This window comes from Sinohyriopsis cumingii, chromosome 3 (genome assembly GCF_028554795.1).
Source record: "Sinohyriopsis cumingii isolate HCF-2022 chromosome 3, ASM2855479v2, whole genome shotgun sequence".
Taxonomy (NCBI): Eukaryota; Metazoa; Mollusca; class Bivalvia; order Unionida; family Unionidae; genus Sinohyriopsis; species Sinohyriopsis cumingii.
In genome coordinates, this window is record NC_142963.1 from 52,217,475 (window position 1) to 52,239,942 (window position 22,468).

At 35.3% G+C, this 22,468-nt stretch overlaps 1 non-coding gene across 1 annotated transcript; it reads right to left on the minus strand.

The window, feature by feature from the left end:
* Positions 1-10,563: 10,563 nt before the first annotated feature.
* Trnap-ugg (transfer RNA proline (anticodon UGG)) lies at positions 10,564-10,635 on the minus strand. Its single transcript has one exon. It is a non-coding gene; the product is annotated as a tRNA-Pro (tRNA).
* Positions 10,636-22,468: the final 11,833 nt, after the last annotated feature.

Genomic DNA, 22,468 nt, shown 5'->3' on the forward strand with positions numbered 1-22,468 from the left:
CTCTTCCGATCTAGCCAGTTACAGCATTGGTTAGCGGGACATTGTTAATTGCTAGGTGTTTATAAGGGCGGAGTCGACGATCAATTAATTAAATAAGGTCTGTAAAGTATTACAAACGTACATGGAACTTACTCCTCGAGCACGGGATTGTTTATATTATGGGACTTGGAGATTTTATTCCTTGAACACGGGATCGTTTTTTTATATGGACCGAAGAAGTAATAATAACGATGCATAAACACGTTCAAGTTTAGTTATTTACGTTTAGGTTATTTCTCTCTATTGAAACATCCAAAGCAAAACAAAAATGAATAACACCTGCTATAGATACGTCCAATGTACTTTTACAATCTGTTACCTTTCTTTCATTGAATCGAGCATTTATTTTAGGTGAGAGTAGACTGAATCGATGGGTAAGGGTTGTGGCCATTAATGAGCCTAAAAAGATCGAATGTCTGGAAATGGATATCAAACCAGGTAAATATAATATCAGTTTCCTATTTCCATTTAAGATCGGTTATAGTAGACTATACAGTACTTCCCGTAAGGGTCAGTTATCTAAGGTATCCTTAACTGTCGTTTATATTATACTATCGAATTTATTATCATTGCACATTCTGCAGCAACACATACATCAAATCATAACACTTTAGCTAGCAGAAGCGTTAAAAATGTCGCCGAAACTATATTCTCTGACAATCTTTTCGTCAATGGGAAGCAGCAATGTTGTACCTTTTTGGAATATGTTGATGTCACTACTTTGGTGGGTTCACTATTTTTTTTGCGAAAATTGATGGAAGTTCTTAAAGAAATTAATATCTTTGTTTCTATCTATCTATGTATCTATCTATCTATCTATCTATCTATCTATTTCTAGGCGATTTGGTGGAGCAACTGACACCTCCCAATGGTATATGGAATAAGGAGGTCAAGGATAACAAGGAAGAAAATGGGCGGATTTATTCCATCCAATTGTATTTTACCTGGTTAACAAAGAATTGATTAATGAACAGACTGGTGGAGAAGAGGGCATTATAACTGATTGTTAAATCACGATTTCACCTTCCCTCCATTAGCCATCAATAGTTTCTTTGGGGTTTTTTGGTGTGAATTTTTGAGTTAAATTTAGTCATGTTTTAATTGTTTGTTTAGCGAAATATGAACACATTTGAAAACAAATATTAACCCCATCTTACTCCCTTAACCCGCCTCTCTCTCTCTCTCTCTCTGTTTTTCTCTCTTTTGCATTTCTCATTCACTGGCAATCGAATGTAAGTGCCTATAATTTTCAGTTTCTTTGCTCACCATTGATATATGCATGAAACCCTCACCCATTCATCATCGTTTTTGTTTTTACGTGGATATCTGAATCAGATTATATTATGTATTAATGTAAAATTATCTACGTATGAACACGTTTTTAAAACAACCCATCAGTCATCTCTCTCTCTCTCTCTCTCTCTGTATTTCTATCTCACCTCTCTCTCTCTCTCTCTCTCTCTCACACACACACACACACATACACGCACAGTATATTTACTTTTATCTCTCTCTCTCTCTGTCTCTCTCTCTCTCACACAATCGATCAAAAGTAAATTTATATATTCTTCAATTGTACACTATTATTATATACTTAAAACCGTGAAATTAATAAATAAAACTGAACCTGAAATGTTTCTCTTCTGATTATATTTCGTGACCGCATACTGCGTTCTCTAAGAAAAAAAAAAAGCGACCATGCAATCTGTCCATCCTTTTGTCCGCTGTTCCTGTATCATTCATTCTGTGACTTGAATCTTTCATGTCAGATTACACTTTTATTATATTGAAACAGGTATTGCAATTGGAAGTAATATAAATCTTGGGCAAATACAATGAACCCTAGCATAATTACTATGAATATAATGTTACAACTCTATGTCCTTAAACTAAGAAACAGAAATGAGCCAAACCAACAAGTTTGGTAAAATTCAACAAATAAATTATTTCCCTAAAATACAACATAAATATTCAAAAATAACTTACTGTGTTGTGAATTAAATCCCCAATAGCCCTAACGGTTTTATCACAAGTCCAAATGTATAAAGTTTCAATTGAATTTCAGTGGTATTCCAAATAAGTTCAAATACTGAATGTGTTGATGTGCCTGTTGTCTCGAATATGATAATGTGAAAGTGTCCTGTAGTGTAGATATGTACTACCAGTCTCTTGATGTATCCCACTAATATTATCCAAATATGTCTTTGTCTGAATTTACTATAATTCCAAATAAATGAGCACTGATGTTCCAGTGACTATGGCATTATCTCTGAAAGGTTTATCGCCAACTTCACAAAGGAATCTGTTTTCTCCAACAAGCCATACATGATTTAATCACAAACTTCAGACATTAATGTCGTTTCAGCTGCGTATAACTGCATGTTCTATTTCATGAAAGAACTCTTAGAGTACCTTTTAATACGAATTTCACAACTGATTTGTTTGGGGGGGGGTGTATTTTTTTAAGATTTTTTTTTTTTGTTGGGGGGGTGTATGTTATTTTTCCATCAGGAATATATCTTTCTAATCATTGAATTCAGATTCGTTGCAGGTTGGACTGTAGAGATTTGACGTGAAACTGATTGATGAAGCGGTTTACACATGGTCATCATATGACTAATGAGAGTAAAGAAAGCATTTAGTAAAGTTTTCCAATACATGAAAGCTTACTCTAGCCAGAGAATTACACTCAATACATACCCAAGTCTAAAGTACCTTGACCGATTAAAGGTATCAGAGTCAAAACGTACCTATGAATACCAAAATGTTCACAAGTCATAACGTACTCACCATAACGAACATTCGTTGTGCGACTGATGAATTTGACCAACCATTTTAATACAAATGTGGATAGTACAGGTAACACGCTTTTTCACTGAGGCACGACAAGCATTTTTCAGAAAGTCACGAGTATGGGTTGAACATAGACGAAGTAAACCGGAATTGCGAGGGGCTTACCTGACTAAAGCGCCACCTTGTCACATCAGGGGAAAGTAACTGACCAATGTTCCCATTGTCACAGCAGGTATTTCGGTACCTATTGTTTCTGCATAGACTTCAATGCTAATGTTTTGCGAAATAAATATACTTTTCTATCCGACCTCGGCATGCATGTCACACACTGTCATAGAGAACAATGTTAGATTGACAATTTGACAGGGACAAAACCAGGCACACCGTTGCATTTAAGAGAGATAACTCTGCTGGAACTAGACAGGGGTAAGAGTTATCTAGTCACAGCAGAAGCATTTTCAGTTATGTGTACCACAATTTTTTTTTAAAAATCATAAAAAAAATACAACACATAATCTAGATATAAATTAACATAATTTCACATGTTGCCAGGAGGCTCAATTGACCTTACGCCAGAAGGTAGATATTGGAGAGCAATATTTGCCATATGAAACAACATTGAGACAGAGACAGAAAGCGAGAGCATTTATCCATCGCTTGCACTTCTCTAAGTTACGTCGGTATGCGGAGAACTCGCCCCATGGAGAATTCCCCCCACGCATCTGGACAAGTCGCCCCAGAGTGGTTGGAGAAGTCGCCCCAATTGGTTGGAGAAGTCATCCCAAAACTTGTCACCCAAAGAAACTTTTTATAACAGAATTAAGTCACCTTTTACGTGATTCATATATATATGCGATCACAAAAGAGATATTAACTAAATTAAAGCAATATCATAGTAATACTTATAAGGACGAAATTAAGTCTGTATATAAGCTAATGAATGACGACAGTATAGTGATTGAAAAGGATGATAAGTCAAACACTATTATTACTGTGAATCAAGATGATTATGTTAAAGAAATTGAACGTCAATCACAAATTAAATAATTAAATAAAAATTTCAACATGCATTAATGAGATCGCTAAAACTAATAATTCCATATGTGAGGAATTTGATACTTTTCCTCTTAACATACGTATACCTCAAAATTAATAATTCCGTATATGAGGAATTTGATACTTTCCCTCTTAACATACGTACACCTCAATTCTACATATTAACCAAAACTCGTACAAATCCTGACCATAATTTAGCTTTAAATTTTCAAGGACGACCCATTATATCAGGTTGTAATTCATATACTGAAAACCTATCCAAATATATTGATAGTTTTTACAACCTTTAATGAAATCACTTCCTTCATACATTAAAGATACAGCTACTGTCATTAAAAAGTCGAAGTCTATTCCACATCTATCTGATAATTTCAATCCTGGTATCATTAGTTGTAACATCACTATATACCAACATTCCGCATGCAGATGGTATTGAAGCGTGCAAATATTTTCTTGATAACAATCCTAATAATAGTACACTATCTAGCGAAGATATTTGTAAAATAATAAAAACTTATCTTGGAAAATAATTATTTTCAATTTAATAATACGAATTACATACAGATAATGGGTATTGATGTGGCTCCGATATACTCTTCCCTTTCATGGGTTAATTAGAAAAGGATTTTTATTCAAAACGAAAAGTTTAATCCATCTCTTTGGTTCAGATTTTTAGATGACATATTTATGATCTGGAAGCATTCAACTGAAGAACTGAAAAAAATTATTGATATACAATAGTCGAGTCGATATCGACAGAAGCAGCTTGTCGGAGGAAAATGGCGGACGTAAACAGTGACTGGAGGTGTGTATCATACCGCTCGCTGATTGGTCAATCGAGCGGAATGATTGACAACTGGCGATAGGTCAATTGTTTTTAAAGCCTAACAGGAACTACAACTCTCACATATTGCACCAATCACAGCTAATTTTGTAGTTTATTTCTGAACACAATGTTCCGTACACATTAAGCTCCGCCCACCTGGGGTTTAACAATTGGCACCGTTTATACCAGTAACCGACCCACGAAAAGAAGTCCTTGGAGATCACGGGAAAAAATGCCTTCTGGCGGTATTCACGCTAGCGTTGAATTCGCTAAGTAAAGAGACCCCTATGGAGTATTACACTAGTAACTGGAATAGAAATTTCAGCATGAAATTTAAGGGTAATTTTTTTTTTTTTTTTTTTTGTCTGTTTTAATAAATTGTTGCAGATTAATTTTGTGTTATTTCAATTGTTTATGGATTTCGAATGATTTCTTTTACTGGAGCACTTCAGTACAGAAACTTTTTTCATAATTTTATTACGCATATTACGCTGTCATGCCACTATTCACATCCATAAATGTATACAAGATATCCACTGTTTTTACTTGTTTTCTTACGGTATTATGTATGCAATAATTGTACGTACATTTATTTAGATTGTAATAATTTGATAATATTCCATTATATATTACCCACCGCAAAGTGAAGTGTCCTTCAGTGTTGTTTACCACTATCTGTTTACTACTATAAATATACTGATTCCATGTTTGTGCCTATCCGAATAACCTGTAATCGTGTTACAGTTTGTGTTTTGCGAAATAAACACGTTTTCTATTTGCTGCAATAAATGTTTCGATTTCAATCTGCCTATTTCATAAGTCAGACCTTATTCACAATCACAAGTGATATTTCCGAAGTTAACTCATTTTCCCTATATATATATATATATATATATATATATATGAATCTCCCTCTCTCTCTCTCTCTCTCTCTCTCTCTATATATATATATATATATATATATATATATATATATATATATATATATATATATATATATATATATATCTTAGAGCGTCCGCCATGGATGACGAAGATGGCGGGTTCGGTTCCCGGCCGAGTCATACCAAATACATATCGCTTGGCGCTCAGCAGTAATAGTTCGTGTTAGCACTGAAAACATGTTAAAGCTATATTACATATCCAATTCGCTATCTATCTATCTATCTCTCTCTCTCTCTCTCTCTCTCTCTCTCTCTCTCTCTCTCTCTGTGCCTGCCTACCTTCCTCGACAAATACTTAAAGACAAAATCAATATCTACTTACGCTAAAATCTTTGGAAGTGGTCAGCCAGGATGGGTCATCAACTTGGAGAAACTTTATAAACCTTTTTGCTTTAAAAAAGATTCCATATATTTGGTTTTCCTTCTGTTTTCCAGTTTATCTGAAACTAAAATGCAAGTGGATCCTTTGAATTTACCAACAATGTGCTTACGAAATTGTTACTGAAATTATTAATTAATTATTTAATTAATTGTTCGTTTACTCAAATAAAAGAAGAAGATTTTGTTTCTATTGCTATCGTTTTTATAAGTATCCGGAAGTGAGAAATAGGCGACTACTTCTTGCAACAGGAAATATAAAAACCCGTCCAGGAAAAGCTGAACATTGCTTAAATATAAAAGAATAAAAATATATAGTACAAAAAAGAAATACTGGTTGTTAGAAAAATTGTTACCAGACACAGATATATTTGTTATCACTGAACATTGGCTTTGTACAAAGAATCTAACGTATTTAGATAAATTACATGATGATTTCAAAGTAGTTGCGCTACCTACTGAAGAGATACAACAATGCTATAGAGGTAGTGGCGGGGTTGCCGTATTTTATAGATCATCACTATGCAAAGCAAGCACCTTACAAAATGAGTTCCCAAATATTATGGCGGTGAAAATCTTAGTGAGAGACTTGGAACCTATAATTTTGATTGCAACCTACTTTCCCTCGACAACTAGAACTGATGATGCATATGACAAATTTTGTGAAAATGTTTTTGATGTGTATGATAGGTATTCTGCTGAAAATATATGCATAATTACGGGCGACATGAATGCAGATCTTGTGTGTAAAAATCCATCAAGAAGAGATCTTGCTCTCAAAAAAAGAATAGAACAGAGAAACATAGTTGCTACGCTGGTGATAAAACCACATGAACATTACATCACGTATAGATCAAAAGTCATGTCACGAACGTCCACACTTGATTATATATTAATACCTGAAATAATTAGAGGTGCTGTAAAAAGACACATAGTAAATGACAAAATCGATTTCTCAATATCGGATCACCTACCTATTACAGCGGCACTTGCAAAAGATATACTGAAGGAAAATAAAAAGACATGTGTATCTCCAAGAATGAAATGGAACTTGGCAAATCCATTAGAAATGAGCATGTATAAATCTGATGTTAGTGCATTCTTGAATTTCACCTATGAGTGTAAAAAGGTAGAAGATATAGAGAAGTATAATGAATTGATAACTAAGAGTGTAATAACTGCATCAGACCGATATATTCCAAAGTCCGAATTCAAATCGCACTTGAAACCATATTGGAAGAAAAGTGGGCTTGAAAATTTACATCAGAATATGAGAAAAGCGCGCGGAGAATGGATCAAAGCAGGAATAAATAGAAGCACAGAGTGTAGCATCAAAAGAAGATACAAGGACGCGAAAAGAAAGTTTAGAAAGAAACATAGGCAAGAGAAAAAGGTATATAAAGAGTGTATATTTGAAGAGATAGAAAAGAGTGCAGAAATGGGAATAGACGAATTCTATGCAGTCATACGGGAAAATAGAAAAGATAAATCGGACATTGGTAATATTGCATTTCGAGGAGTAGAATCTAATACTTTGGATGAATGTGTCAATCTATGGAAACTATATTTTTCTGAATTAAGTGGTACAACAGATGAGGAACATAATGATTGTGTCAAAATGAAGAATATGTACGAAGAAAGCAAACTAGAGAATGATAACATAAAATGTAATAATATTACAGAGGAAGAAGTGTTGCAGCATATCAAGTCTCTAAAAACAAAAAAATCACCAGGCATTGATTGCATATCGAATGAACACTTAAAGTATGGTGGAAAATATTTAATCAGACATTTAACTGCCCTTTTTAATTACATGATCCAGTATGAGTATTTGCCTAATGTATATAGATGTGGGATGATTATACCGATATACAAACAAAATGGTAAAGATAAAAAGGATCCAGTGAATTATCGTGGTATAACATTGACATCTTGTCTGGGAAAATTGTTTGAAAAAATATTGATGACTAGAATTCAAAAGTATTTAGACAAAATAAGCTTTCCACATCCTTATCAATTTGGATTTCGTAAGGAGGCTGGATCTATCTCCGCTGCTTTTACTCTTCAAGAATGTTTGATGTACTTTAATAATCATAACTCTAATGTATATGCTGTTTTTCTGGATAACGAAAAGGCATTCGATAGACTGTGGCATTGTGGACTATTAAAAAAACTAAAAATATTAGGAATTAATGCAAAAATATGGAGAATAATCGCCCATTCCTACACACAGTCAAGTGCCTGTGTAGCGTGTAGAGGATGTATATCTAACACATTTCCATTACGGAGAGGCGTTGGTCAAGGGCGTGTAATGTCGGCTTTTTTATTTCTCGTGTACATAAATGACCTATTGAATGAGCTAGTAATGACTAATTGCGGGATAACAGTGAATCAGATGAACATACCTGGCATGCTTTTGGCAGACGACACTACTCTACTAAGCTCTACGCTGAATGGATTGCAAATACTCGTGAATACAGCTTATCAGTATGCACAGAAGTGGAAATTGAAATATAACTCTAACAAGAGTAATTGGATGATATTTAGTAAAAGAAAGGAAGTGTACTCATCAAATGGAATTACTCTGGGATCACAGAATATTCCTAGAGCAAAAAAAGTGAAATATGCAGGAGTTACCTTTTCGCAATCAATGAAAACTAATGATCGTATAATCTATTCCTACGATAAAGCTAAACGTGTAACAAACTCACTATACTCAACTGGATTAAATGCAAATGGAATGAATCCTATAGTCTCTGTGAAAGTCTGGGAAAGAGTTATATTGCCATCTGCTTTGTATGGCTCAGAACTCTGGTTTAATATGTCATATCAGGGCATTGAATCAATGGAGAAAATACAACGATATTTCGCCCGGAGAGTACAAGGTTTCCCTCAAAGATCGCCTACTGGATCTACGACATCGTGCTTGGGGATGATATCAATGGAAGCTCGCATAGATAAGCAAAAACTCGTATTCCTTGGTCGCATGTGTAGAACATCAGCAAATTTAACGGCTAAAAAGGTTTTCCTCTGGGCTGTTGGAAATTTTATTTTTGACCCCCAACATAGCTACAACTCTTTTATATATGATGTAAATACTGTACTAAAAAAGTATGATTTAGAAGACTATCTCAACGACTTTATTTTCACTGGAAAATTTCCAGACAAAATAACATGGAAAAACTTAATTGGGACAAGAATACAGATATTAGAGGAGAGAAAACATGAAATGAGTATCAGAAATCCATCAGAGGGATTTGGTAGATTTTTAAAAATTAATCCAGGATTAAAAATGCATCATCTATGGAAAATAGCTTACACTGACTCAAGCAGAAAAATGGAATATGGGACATTAATTCGTATTGGAGGAATGCAAGCAAGACCTGGACTGTGTCCCCTATGTGGCAAAATGAGTCATGACCGTATTTTGCACATTTCGATGAATTGTGCCTTAACCTCAGACGACAGAAACCACTTGATGGAAAGTCTATTTTCGTATATGCCTCCAGTGATTTACCGTGATTTCTGTGATCAGATCGATGATGTTATACTGATTATACTACTTGGTGGTTTAAATGATATATCAGAACGTTTAGAATTTGAGGCATGGTTAAATATGATCAGACTATCTACCAAGTATTTCATTAAGATAAAGGATATTATATATTCGATTCAATAGAGAACTCACTCAAAATATAAGAAAAGAAATACTTGTACTGGATTGCAAAGAGAGTAGGAAACTATTTTTGTTGTGAGGATACATTTTCAAATGTTTTATCGTATATATATCTCTATCTAGATTAGTAATGATTTTAATTTATTTATTCGTTTGCTATTGGAAATAATTCAATAAGTAACGAATCTACCATTTTTGTGATTCTATGTATTTAAATGCATTTCTTTTTTGTCTTAAAATCTTCAGAAAATGGAGGAATAAAAGAATATCATCATCTCTCTCTCTCTCTTTCTCTCTCTCTCTCTCTCTCTCTCTCTCTCTCTCTCTCTCTCTGTGCCTGCCTACCTTCCTCGACAAATACTTAAAGACAAAATCAATATCTACTTACGCTAAAATCTTTGGAAGTGGTCAGCCAGGATGGGTCATCAACTTGGAGAAACTTTATAAACCTTTTTGCTTTAAAAAAGATTCCATATATTTGGTTTTCCTTCTGTTTTCCAGTTTATCTGAAACTAAAATGCAAGTGGATCCTTTGAATTTACCAACAATGTGCTTACGAAATTGTTACTTAAGTTATTAATTAATTATTTAATTAATTGTTCGTTTACTCAAATAAAAGAAGAAGATTTTGTTTCTATTGCTATCGTTTTTATAAGTATCCGGAAGTGAGAAATAGGCGACTACTTCTTGCAACAGGAAATATAAAAACCCGTCCAGGAAAAGCTGAACATTGCTTAAATATAAAAGAATAAAAATATATAGTACAAAAAAGAAATACTGGTTGTTAGAAAAATGGTATTTTTTACCCTCCAGCAAATAAACGAAACAAAGCAAAATAATAAAAATAGACAGGGCTCGTCCGGGATTTGAACCCGGGACCTCTCGTACCCAAAACGAGAATCATACCACTAGACCAACGAGCCGTTGTTACAAATGATATGAAGCTTTTATTTACAATAGACAATCACGGATTTCACCTTGGACGGAAAGGTAAGTTTCGAACATCTATCTGTATATTTCTCAATATGTTGACGCAGTCACACTTGACGATTAAGCAACTGATGGTGCGCGGTCAAGGATTAATTAAAGACGGAAGTCACAGGTCAGTCAGAAGAATAAAGATAAGAAAGGCAGAATAAGTAAAAGAGTATCAGTGTACCTTTTCTTTTCATTTCATACTCAGACCAATCCGACTACCGTAGCGGCGATGAGATAAAATATTTATTAAAAAAAAAACAACCGGCATAGCCCTGAGAATCACTAGGTCTTCCCAGTAGCTGGCAGTTCATTAGAATTGGATTTTGGAAAGCTCCTGCTTAGGAGACACCAAGTCAGACGCTTCTGCAATTATTGATGGTAATTTCCTCCAAGTGTCAAGTCCCTATTGTACGTTGGAAGAAGCAGAACTTTAGGTGAAACAATTTCTCGATGCTGACTTGAATTGGAACATTTTCCTGTGGTTTGCCCTAGTTTGGCTATATCACAGAGTCAAGTATTTGTCCGCTGGTATGTCTAATAGGTTGTTCGCTATCTTGTACAACATTATCAGCTGGGCCTTGGTTCGCCTGGACTCGAGATTCCTACTGAAGGTGATTCAAAATTGCACTGCAACTCTTACGCTATCTGTGGTGAATCTAGCAGCTCTCCTTTGAACCATCTCTCTCTTATTTTTTAGGTCTTTATTTATACATTAATAACGAGTATATTATTCACAACGTAGTATAGAGATTGTTGTATCTTTAGCAATCGGTCCAAAATTGAAACCAAGACTAACCGAATGTTAACGGCAACTTCCGTGCAGCTAGGGTACATCGAAACACCCCAAACCACCAAAATCCTCGAATCACCCAAACCCACTCGTTACATATATAAAGGAAAAAATGGAAAAAAAATATTAGTATTTACATAATTTACTGGATTTACGGTTAAACTGCAATCGAAACAATTGCTTGGTCCATACTGTAATTATTGTCTTAAACACTAATACTGCAGTCATAAGTTTGTCGGGTTCTTTTCATTGTATTAAGGTAGTCAATTTTAAGACCATAGCCCTGGGTGTCACTATATATACATGACTGATATTATTATGTTTTGGAACTAGAAACTTTTGGCGGCGTGGATAATGACAATTGATAAATTGTAGCAATTCAGTGGCATCTGTTAATTATTTCAAACCGACTTTTGAGTCAATCCATACGTATTTCCTTACATAAAGAATTATGTCCACTAATTTGTTCTGATTGCCCCTTTAATCCTTTTCATATACACCCATTTATTGTTAATGTACCTATGGTACTATTGACGTGATTTGAAAAAATTAAACATCCGTATTGCTTTGTGGCTCTTTATGTGTTTTGTTTCGGGTTCGGGGGTTATTATGTTGTTATTGATGTTTTGTTTCTTTCTCGTGAGTGGTATATAAACTTACTGTACTTCATTTTTTGTCTTTTCAGTGCTGAATTATTATGCCAGTAGTATCGGGCTTGAGCCCAAACTAATGTGCCAAAACAGGACCGCTCCTGTGGTCATGAGCTTAGAGCCTCAGTCTCAGATGTGGGAGGTCGAAAGTTAAAACCCGGACCGAGTCATACCAAAGACATAAAACTGGTACTAGCAGCTGCCTCGCTAGGCGCTCAGTATTAAGAGTTTAGTGTCAGGACTGGTCGGCCTGGTGTAAGGATAATGTGATTGGGTGGGACATCATGCTACATGTCTGCGGTATGATACCCCAGTGCTAGTCACTGTAAACTGCCACATTGCAGACATCGTAGCGATAAGACTAAAATATTTTTACAAATTCAAATAACACACACACACACACACACACTTTAAAACAGAATACAAACTTAAATGTAACTTTGGAAAAGTATGGAAAAACTCGGTGAGTAATCAGATACACGACCATGCAGGTTCTTATTTATAAATACCTGCATGCGGGGCCAATGACAGCAAGCGATGAGCGGGGCCCCAAGCAAACAAATTGCATCATGGAGTTGATTTCCTGAAAGCGCGGGGCCCAAGGCGTTGCCAGCATTATATGTGGATCACAGTGGTATAAACCTTTTGATGGCATATTCTAATTAGAATATCAGTATGCCCCTTATCATCTTCGCTAGCCAAGGTTCCCATGTGATATCTCTATCTACAGGATTATCATATCGGAACCTTGGCTAGCTGAGATGGCCATTATGTAAACGTGGAGTATACTCCAAGAAACATTTTATCGTAGATTGTAAATGATCGTAAATGCATAAAAACGGAAAATGAGACACTGTTATAAAGAAAATTATGGATAAAATAGGAACGTGCAGTAAGAAGCTCTTATTGTATACGAGCCATGTTTAGGATAAAAATGTAAATGGCCAAACCATGAAAAATATTGTAAGCTGTGTGGTCAAATATGAACGGCTCAACATAAACTGAATTCTGCGAGTCAGAATATATGGCCACCGTCACCACGGCACGAAGAAGAGAACTACTAATAATATATTAAAATACTAAAGTAAATAAAGTCATATCGCAGACACTTACATAGCCAAACAACTCAATAAACATATCACAACGTGTCTCATATAACCAGACAATAAACAATTCCACACATGGTTTAGTCCCCACGAGGCAGATTATAATGAAGGTGGGACGCTGATGCTATTGACTAACGCGAGGTGGTATTGGTCAACTTGGAATATAAGAAAGAGATGAGTTTAATAATATTTTGCACAACAACACATACAAACCTAACATCCAACCACATTACCTAACCTAACACCTGCCAGCGTACCAAATAAAACCCACAATATGCATATATACACTTCAAATTAACTATTTATGTTTCTTTCCTTGTTTATATTGTTTCTTTGGAGTGGACGTGAAGGCGACTTTGAGGGGAGCGGTGGGAATCATTAGTCCACCTGGGGCTGTTATTGCTTCAATCTGATTGAAATCAGTTCTCCACTGTCCAAATAGCGCGCGCGCACACACACACACACACACACACACACACACACACACACACATCTAACTTGGCTTGTCCTTTTTTCATCTTTTTCAGATTGATTTGATTTGCCAATTACACCTCTTAGATTAAGATGCTAAGTTATCCAACATTAAGTTATTTAAAGAGTTCTCAATATCAAAGGAAATTTCTAAGGCCAATATGTTGTTCTATTATTAAAGATACTACTTCTCCGTAAGTTGTGAATAGGCTTGGTTTGGTTTTAGGCTGCTTTTCTTCGATCATTGTTGCAGAAAAGATACCAGATAAAGGACTCACGGTACTAATGAAATGGGTGAAGCTAAAATAGAGTATATATGGGTTAGGCTGACCATGATTGGTTAATAATGTAAGTTATGTTGTAGGAAAAAGAACCTTTTGAGAGCTTATCCTAATTGCAAGTGAAATAAATGGAGACTTTGTTTTATTGATGGAAATTTAGTCCGTTAACAGTCTTGAGTTTGGAACACTCATTACTAAGATTAGCTCCTGACTTTGGTGCGGAATTGAAAGCACATGTTTCAAACACATGCTGGTCCAGAAAATGCCGCGGCTCATATCCTTTCCTCTACACAGAAGCTGACATCCAGATTTCATCTATACTGTTAAATAGAGGTTTCATCATGAGCACTCCAAAATTATAAGTTATTGTATTTTTAATATCATGGGGTTTGCAGAGGTTTACTATGGGAAATGAATTAGTACCGTGAGTCCTAAACGGAGATATCAACACTATCTGCGTCCTTTCGTTATTCGTGACAAATAGTTTTAAATAATTATCTTTTTGCGAAACGGTTATAAATGTCACAAATTAATCTTTAAAATTTTTGATCACATGTTTGACACGTGTCAGGTACGGCAACTCGGCGACATACGGAATGGTGTGAAACATAATCATGCCAAATCTAAGTTTGCAGAAAAATTCCGATAAAAAAAGGAGCGAAAACACGCCACCCACCAAAAGAAGAAACCAAAAAGAAAACCGCATGCCCTGTTTTAGTTATTTACTAGTGTATGTGAATGTGTTAAGTTTACGTTTTCTTTGTATTACTGCGATTGATCCTGATATTTTCAGGAGTGCATTTGTTTTCTGCTTGAACATTACATCATTTTTTCCAAGTCTACTAAATATTTTCTCGGTTGTTAAGCATGTGTGTTTTGTATTTACCTGCCCTCTCTGACTCATATTTTGTCCAGGCTTGGCATCCAACTCAATTCTTCTGCCTACATCAATAGTATAGCTAATAAATTGTATACTTCATTATCAACGGTTCCTACTTTGATCAATACGTTCTCTAATGTCAGAAGTATCTGCTAAAACGTTAGCCTAATCATTCCTCTTTATTTACTGCTTTAAGATTTAAACGTATTCAACAATTAACATGTATATCAAAGTCGTGTACTGGTCATATAAGTGTAGTATCTATAAGTTGATATATTTTCGTTTCTTTTAACTCAAGATAATTAATAGTTTTAAAAAATAATAATAAAATAAAAATAATAATATTATGTATGTAATATATTGTTATTTTACTATAATGAGATCAAGACAATATCCAGTATTAACAGGCGGAAAGTGTCAGTACCCTGCCCAAGAACATTGAATTGTTGGTTCAGAAATACCGCGGTAGAAAGTTTTCGTAGTGTCTGTTCTAAAGAACTTCGAAATCCTAAGCAACTGTTGACGTCACTATATTCTCGACGTCATCTGCTGGTTGACATGGGACGTTGTTAGTGTTAGTCTAGCACCGTTCTCGTATTTAACACGCGTTGCTTCAGACAATGTTAAATTTCGATAAAATGGTAGATCTAAGGCTATTTAATGGGCTTGGGGATAGCTACGGTGTATTATCGTAAGTATCACTGCCACTTTTGCTTTGCTTTTAATGCCTTGCTTTGTTTGAAATATATCGTTAAACGATAAAAGTATAACTTAGATTGCAATATCGGTTTCAGTTACAGATTATCGTATAAAATTTACTCAAAGAGTATCCATGCTTAAGGATATCGTGAAACAGGCCGGCATTCCTTCAGTGAGTTCATATCCGAGTTGACATGACCATAAACATAATTTGTATGCGGCTGATATATAAATGTGCTGCAAAATAAAAGTCGTGAATGGGAAATAAATGCGTCGATAGCGAGGCAGATAGGTTAGATGTGTATTTAACAAGGAAAATAGGTTTATAGGTACATACATTGTGAGTTGTAATCTATCTTATTGATCAAAATCAACCATTAAGCGATTTCGGTCCAGTCCTTCCATCGTATAATTTATTTATTTATTTATTTATTTATTTATTTATTTATTTATTTATTTATTTATTTATTTATTTAGTTAGTTACTTGGTTTAGTTAGTTTAGTTAGTTACATATTCAGCCAGTTTGTTTGTCCACGCATACTGTATGTCATCCAGGCATACTCACAGTCAGTCAGTCCCTGCACCCAGCACGAAAACCTGGAGGGCAGTCCATGCATCCACTCAATTAATCACTTAACATATTCAGTCAGTTATTTTAGTGGGCTGTTTGGTACCTTAGTTACATTAGCAGTAAATATATTTCCTTTTTTGTGTTAGGCATATCACTGCATGAATCATGGTATGTATTGTGTCAGCTTAAGCTAGTAAAATTACAACAGAGCAAATGAGTCGTTCTTCTCGTTTCTTAGAGACGTTCCATTCTGGTTGTCTGTGATGCAATTTCGTACCCAGCTGGAAAGAGAGTTTGCCGAAATAGCAGAGAAATGGTGTAAGAACATGTCTGATAAACTTTATATCCTGAGACAACACAACATTGATGGTAATTTTCCTACATGTCTCCATGTGTCCTATTTTCTTCTTTAATAAGAGTTATTTTTTTGATGATATTCATTTACAAAAGGAGATTGGGTTGGGTTGAGTTCATTGCATAGGTTCTTTAGTAATATATAATCCTTTGACCATATTCACTCGCGGTAACGATTGATCCAGATTCCACCCATTTTCCACGCTAGCTGGTACTCCTTTTATTGCTAAAATAAAACTCTTCTTGTGTGTATATACTGAAACATCAAGTACTTTATTTTTAAAGTAAGAAATTAACATCTACTTATCGATCCATCTACCCATCAACTTCAAAGATATCACGAAAGGAATAAGCATTGCTTGAATTAAACATGCCAACAAGTAAACAGTGTATCATTCCATCGTTCTCACTCTCATTTCGAAACACTAATTCAGTTTGACTATCTTTTCATCGTTACTTCCTCAATCCATTGACAATCTCGTCCCACAAAACGTAGCACCACAGTCTACTACAGTGCGATATATCAATTCGTAAGCTCTTTATTGGTTTGTAGATATAATTCAGATAGAATCTGCTCTGCGACTGGAAGTGGCAATGATGGAAGAAAGGACCCGTTTTGCTCGTAAATTATTATGTTCCTATGAAGAGTCTGCCAAACTCCTTCTCAAGTGAGTAAAACTGTTAAGTAGAGTAGTGTGCAAATGGTCGATTTTGAACGACCCAGCACCAGTTCAAACCAGATTAAACCCGTCATCGTCTGTTTCCAATGCGAGCCAGTTAAATATCATAGATTTACTCTCGCATGTAATGGCAAAGGTCAAGGGTGTTCCAAATGAACACAACCCCAACCACTCAACCCGTACCCGCTTGGAAATAGACGACAGAGCATTTGAGGCTGAGAATGAAACTAAATAGCCCATCACCATAACCATGTCCATGTTGGGAATCCTACAAAACAACCTTAAGTAAAAGAAAAGAAATAAAAGTATGGCAGGTTGCATCGGAATGGTGATCTCCATGCTTTAGATTCCTTATAGTGGGAATAAAGATGGATTTATGAAAACTTGAAGCCTATCTAATTGCGTGGTTACTTACATAATTACTACTTTCTGGCATGTAACGAATGTCGCGATTATGATTATAATGATGATGATATATATTGCTATTATTATTATTATTATTATTATTGATTTTTATTGTGGATATATAGTATGTTAGATAATCAGTTTCCATACAATATCACAATAATTTGTTATGAATCCTTTGAACTGTACATATTTTGTAAGTAAATATAAAGCTGTGAACAAACGAACCAGGGTCCACTTACTGTTTTAATGGCGAAAATTGTCGATCAGTATGGTTTTATTTTGGTACAGTACCTGAAGTGTGTCAAGACATTTCAATATATGTTCGGGGAGATTGGGTATTTGGTAAAAGCGATGTCTGTATCTTAGTCATTAACTGGTATAGAGTAAAGATATTTCCCGCGACAATACAGTCTTATATCCTTTTAATTTACAGTGAGAGAGAAGCTGATGAAAAAGTCATCTTGAAAAAATACGACACGTCCTTCCAGGAGATGCTGAACCCGTACAAACGTTTCTGTAATAGAGTTGAGAAAGGACAGAAGGTACAGTAAATTTAGTCCAGAGTGATTAAATGCTACTATATTCATTTGTACAGACGGGGGCTCAACCGAAAACGTTTGTACAATATTAATAAATATCTTCATTCAATTCAATAAGAAGTTATGAAACAGTAAGCCTCATCTTGATGAGTTCGCGTCGATCAATATGATAGTTTTGCTGGTTCATAAAACTTAATTCATCCATGTTTTATTTCCTGATTTAGAGTAAAAAATACAACATAACTTATTTACCTAATTAACAACCTAGAAGTGTAATAAATAGGTTTATCACATAGTTGATATCATTTACATATAATACTTGTCGTTTATTATATTTGATATGTCAACACCTTAGCGTATCTTTGAACTGGTCCCAAGAAAAGCCCATTAAATCATTCCTCTGTCTTCATATTATAAAACGGCCACCACCATGTTGATTTTCCTTGCCCAGCCACATTTTGTTAAAGTTATGTTAACAATATGGCGTCCGTTTTACCAACTGGTAGTCAAACGGTTATTGGAAAGAAAGAATAACTAACACAGAAACGCACAGTGGTGGCTACATCTGTCGAAATATGACCTTTTTACCCTACATAGAAATTTTCAAATGCCAACCTAGGAAATGAGTAACCTTGCTGGACGTTTATCAAGTCCAAACGACATGTGTCGAGGCCCAAAACGTTAAATCACACTGTCCAAAACGAACATAAAACATTTAGGCAAAAAAAAACACAAAACAGCCTATAATTATATAGATAGCCCCCGTTATAGTGTAGGTGACACGCGCAATAATATTCAAATTATGAAACATGGTGAATCATTTACATCTGCTCGCCATAAATTCAATAGTAGGTCATTACTCTTTTAAGATTCTCTTTGAGTATATGATTCCTGTGACAGATGGTTTTTTATTTGATGGCAAAACGTCACCTGATAATGTCGCATGATCATTCTTCATATCGTATTGTTTGTGCGTGACCTCATCACGTTAAATTGTTAACATCATGCAGTTTTGGTTAGTTTCCAAATGTCTTGCGGCTAATTTAATGTAGCAATTCATTTTTTTGTCATTAGAAAATTGTTCAGCTGTTGATGATATTGTAATAAATTTTGGAGTATTCGCATTTGGTTATAGCGTACCGTTTTAAGGAATTCCTAGATTTTTGTGATTACTTGTCTGATTATTGGAATTCTGTGCAATATAAATATTCCTTTGCCAGAAATAATTGGCCAATTACTAGAAACAAACGTTACAGAGTAAAGTGTTAGTGCGTTTTCATGATGTCATTGTTCAGTAGTAGTGAATTCAAGTCCAAACCGAATGCGAATGAATGTCAATGGATTAATAAAGTACCTACTAAAATATAGTGGCGTATATTGGTGGTGTGACTGCAGTGGCAGTATTTACGGTAGGAAACCGGTAAATTACATAATGTAATCAATAAAAATGACTCGGCAGATACCGTTTATGTCGCCATGGTGGCAAAGGCCAAGCAGTTATACCTTCGAAAAGTGCCTGGAAACTACAGTTTGACTAGCCTAAGGTGGCGTAGTTTAAAATAGATTCCTGTGTTAAGGGACAGTTGCATAATTTCGACGACGAGAACTGCTGGCGGTACGGAAACCTAACGAAGAGAAACCATATATTTGGCTGGTTGTGAGATCTGTGGTCTTGCAATGATTAGAGTAAAATGTATGTATAGAATAGACAAGTTGGGCTTTCTAATTTACAACTGTAGTTGTGTGGAAGCCTTTGGAAATTTGGGGTAAACTTATCGCTTCTAGCGGGAATCGCGCCAGGGTTTGAAACCGATCGGTCAAGTAAGGACCCCTGGTAATGTTTCATTTCCCTCATTTCTAGGTCTACAAACGATCAATGGTCAGATTAGAAAAGTTGGTTTTGGAAGAGAACGCGTCTTGGTTTAGCAATAGGAAAGTAAAGAAAGCCAGGAAGGTGGCAAAGACGAACCCTGAAGGATACATTAAACCTTTAAAGGAGGAGACAAATCAAGCGGTTAACATTGCCTCAGTAAGCAGATATTTATTACTAACAAATGGCTGTGTACTATTTTACAGATATAACGCTTTCCCATTCACCTCGGACCATTTATGTCTTACAAAATACCATTAAACATGAGAATTCTTTGTTGCATACTTTTAATTATCAGAGTAAGATAAGATGTATTTAACGTCGGCATGATTTAAAACAACAATCTATTTACCGACATTACGTAAAACAAATGAGGCATTAGAACAAGAGTGATTAGCAAGACATCCAAACACATCATAATACATGAATACAAATTGGACAAAATACACACTGCATGAATTGAAAAATAAGCAGGCAAAGCATTTAAAATTCAGTGACTAAAGGTGATTTTAGCAGCTGTATAAATGTTTTAAAAAACAACACAATTTAGGATTAAAGTTATAAAAGAATTAGTCCCAATTTAAATTTACAATAAATTCAGAAGTTCCAAATAAGAATTAACAAAATTATGTGATGCAGCTTACGCCTGGCTTGAAAGGAAAGGGGGTAACAGTAAGGCACTTGAGTAACAAATACGACAAGAAGAGATAAAGGAATAACGCTAACACAAACATTAGCTGTCATCATGGCATAAGGTGGAATATTATTTAAGGCTATTACATTGACAGCCTTTACCATTCCAGGATCGAATTAAAGCTCTACATGAATCCAATTTCGCTTGTTGTCTAAAGTTATTTGGTAGCTCATTCCAACGGACGGCAGCTGCTTATACCACTAATATATCTTCCAGCTCTCTTTGGAATATAAAGGAGTCGCCACTGAGATTGCTGACAAAAAGGTCAAATCTTTCGTGGACTGTTGGTCTACCTGTATGTTACAACATGCAGAAAATTCCACTGGTGATAGAAGGTAAAGCATATATACGCATGTACGTACATCAATCCCGACTTTACAACGTTGTATAAATTGATATATTCTTCAATCTACACGTCTGTTAATCCAACTATTCATCTATCTGTGAATTATCTGCATTAGGTCATGGCACGTATTATTTCTTCACCTCTACCTCCAATTATACTCTCTCTCTCTCTCTCTCTCTCTCTGAAATGCCCATACCAAAATCTCATATAAAAGATGAATGGGAAAGAGGTGAAACGGTAGAACAGAACAAATTCATATATTTTAGTATAGGGATGACCACATATATAAAGTAGGGTTGTTCTGTCAAATCCAGAAACATAACACTTTTAATTTTCAAAATATATATCCAGTTTCAGCTAGACGAAGACAGAACAATCAGTAAAGAGAAGTCCTGGACAAATATCCTGCCCTTTGTAAGAGGCATATATCTCTGGCTTTTGAAGCATTAAAACTAACTTTGTGCCATGAATATAGAGCGATAATTCATGTCCTGAAAGACGAGACCTCAACATACACATATCCTCACACACATGTCAATATGATGATTATTTTCATATCTTTTTCAGGAACGTGATCAATACAGGACAGTACGTACTCAGCAAAGTTGATTCTGAAAGGTTGGTTAAGCTTCTATCAGAATTCAATAAGGAAAGCCTCCATATACCAACATACCAGGTAAATGCCATTTAGGAAACTATCATCTTCTCTACGACGCCTCAACCTTCTTGGATAGATAAGTGTTAGTGTCAGAACAACGTTTGCTAGTGATGTTGAGGACAAAGCCAATGAGATGAAAGTCTCATTCATGTGTACTCTTCTTATATTCAAGGGTTATAGAAACACGTGACATTCGTATGCGTCTTAGAAATACGTGTTCTAAATTGAATCGTGATTTGTCTTGCGATTGTCACATTTATTGCGTGTATCTTGTTCAAATGTTCTGAAATATATGGTTTCCTAGGATGGACTCTTTCGCTGAAATGACTGTTGAGTCGACAGAAAGTCGCGGAAGAATGGATTGATGATTATTTACTCTTCCACATGCTGGGGATCGACCCCAGGAGGGATAGCTGAGCAACAAAATATCAAGTTCTGTGCTCCCCTTGTTTCGATCACGTAGCAACAGTGTTCAAATGTAAACAACTTTATTTTTGTTCGATGCAGCGGCAAGCCACTGCATCCAATGAAATTCAAAGACCCGACGCACAGAAATACTTGCTCGAAACGCCAAGATGTATATAGGGTATCATATCGCAACTTTGCCTAGCGAAGATATTCTCACATATATAGTGCATATGTGTCAAGTGTTTAGGTTTTGTTGTCAGGCGTATATTTCGAGGTATGTGTGTAGCTTTCGTGGATATCTGCTTAAATATCGAGGATATGTGTGTGCGTGTCTGTTGATTTTCTAGTATTACTATTTTGATTTCTCCGTCG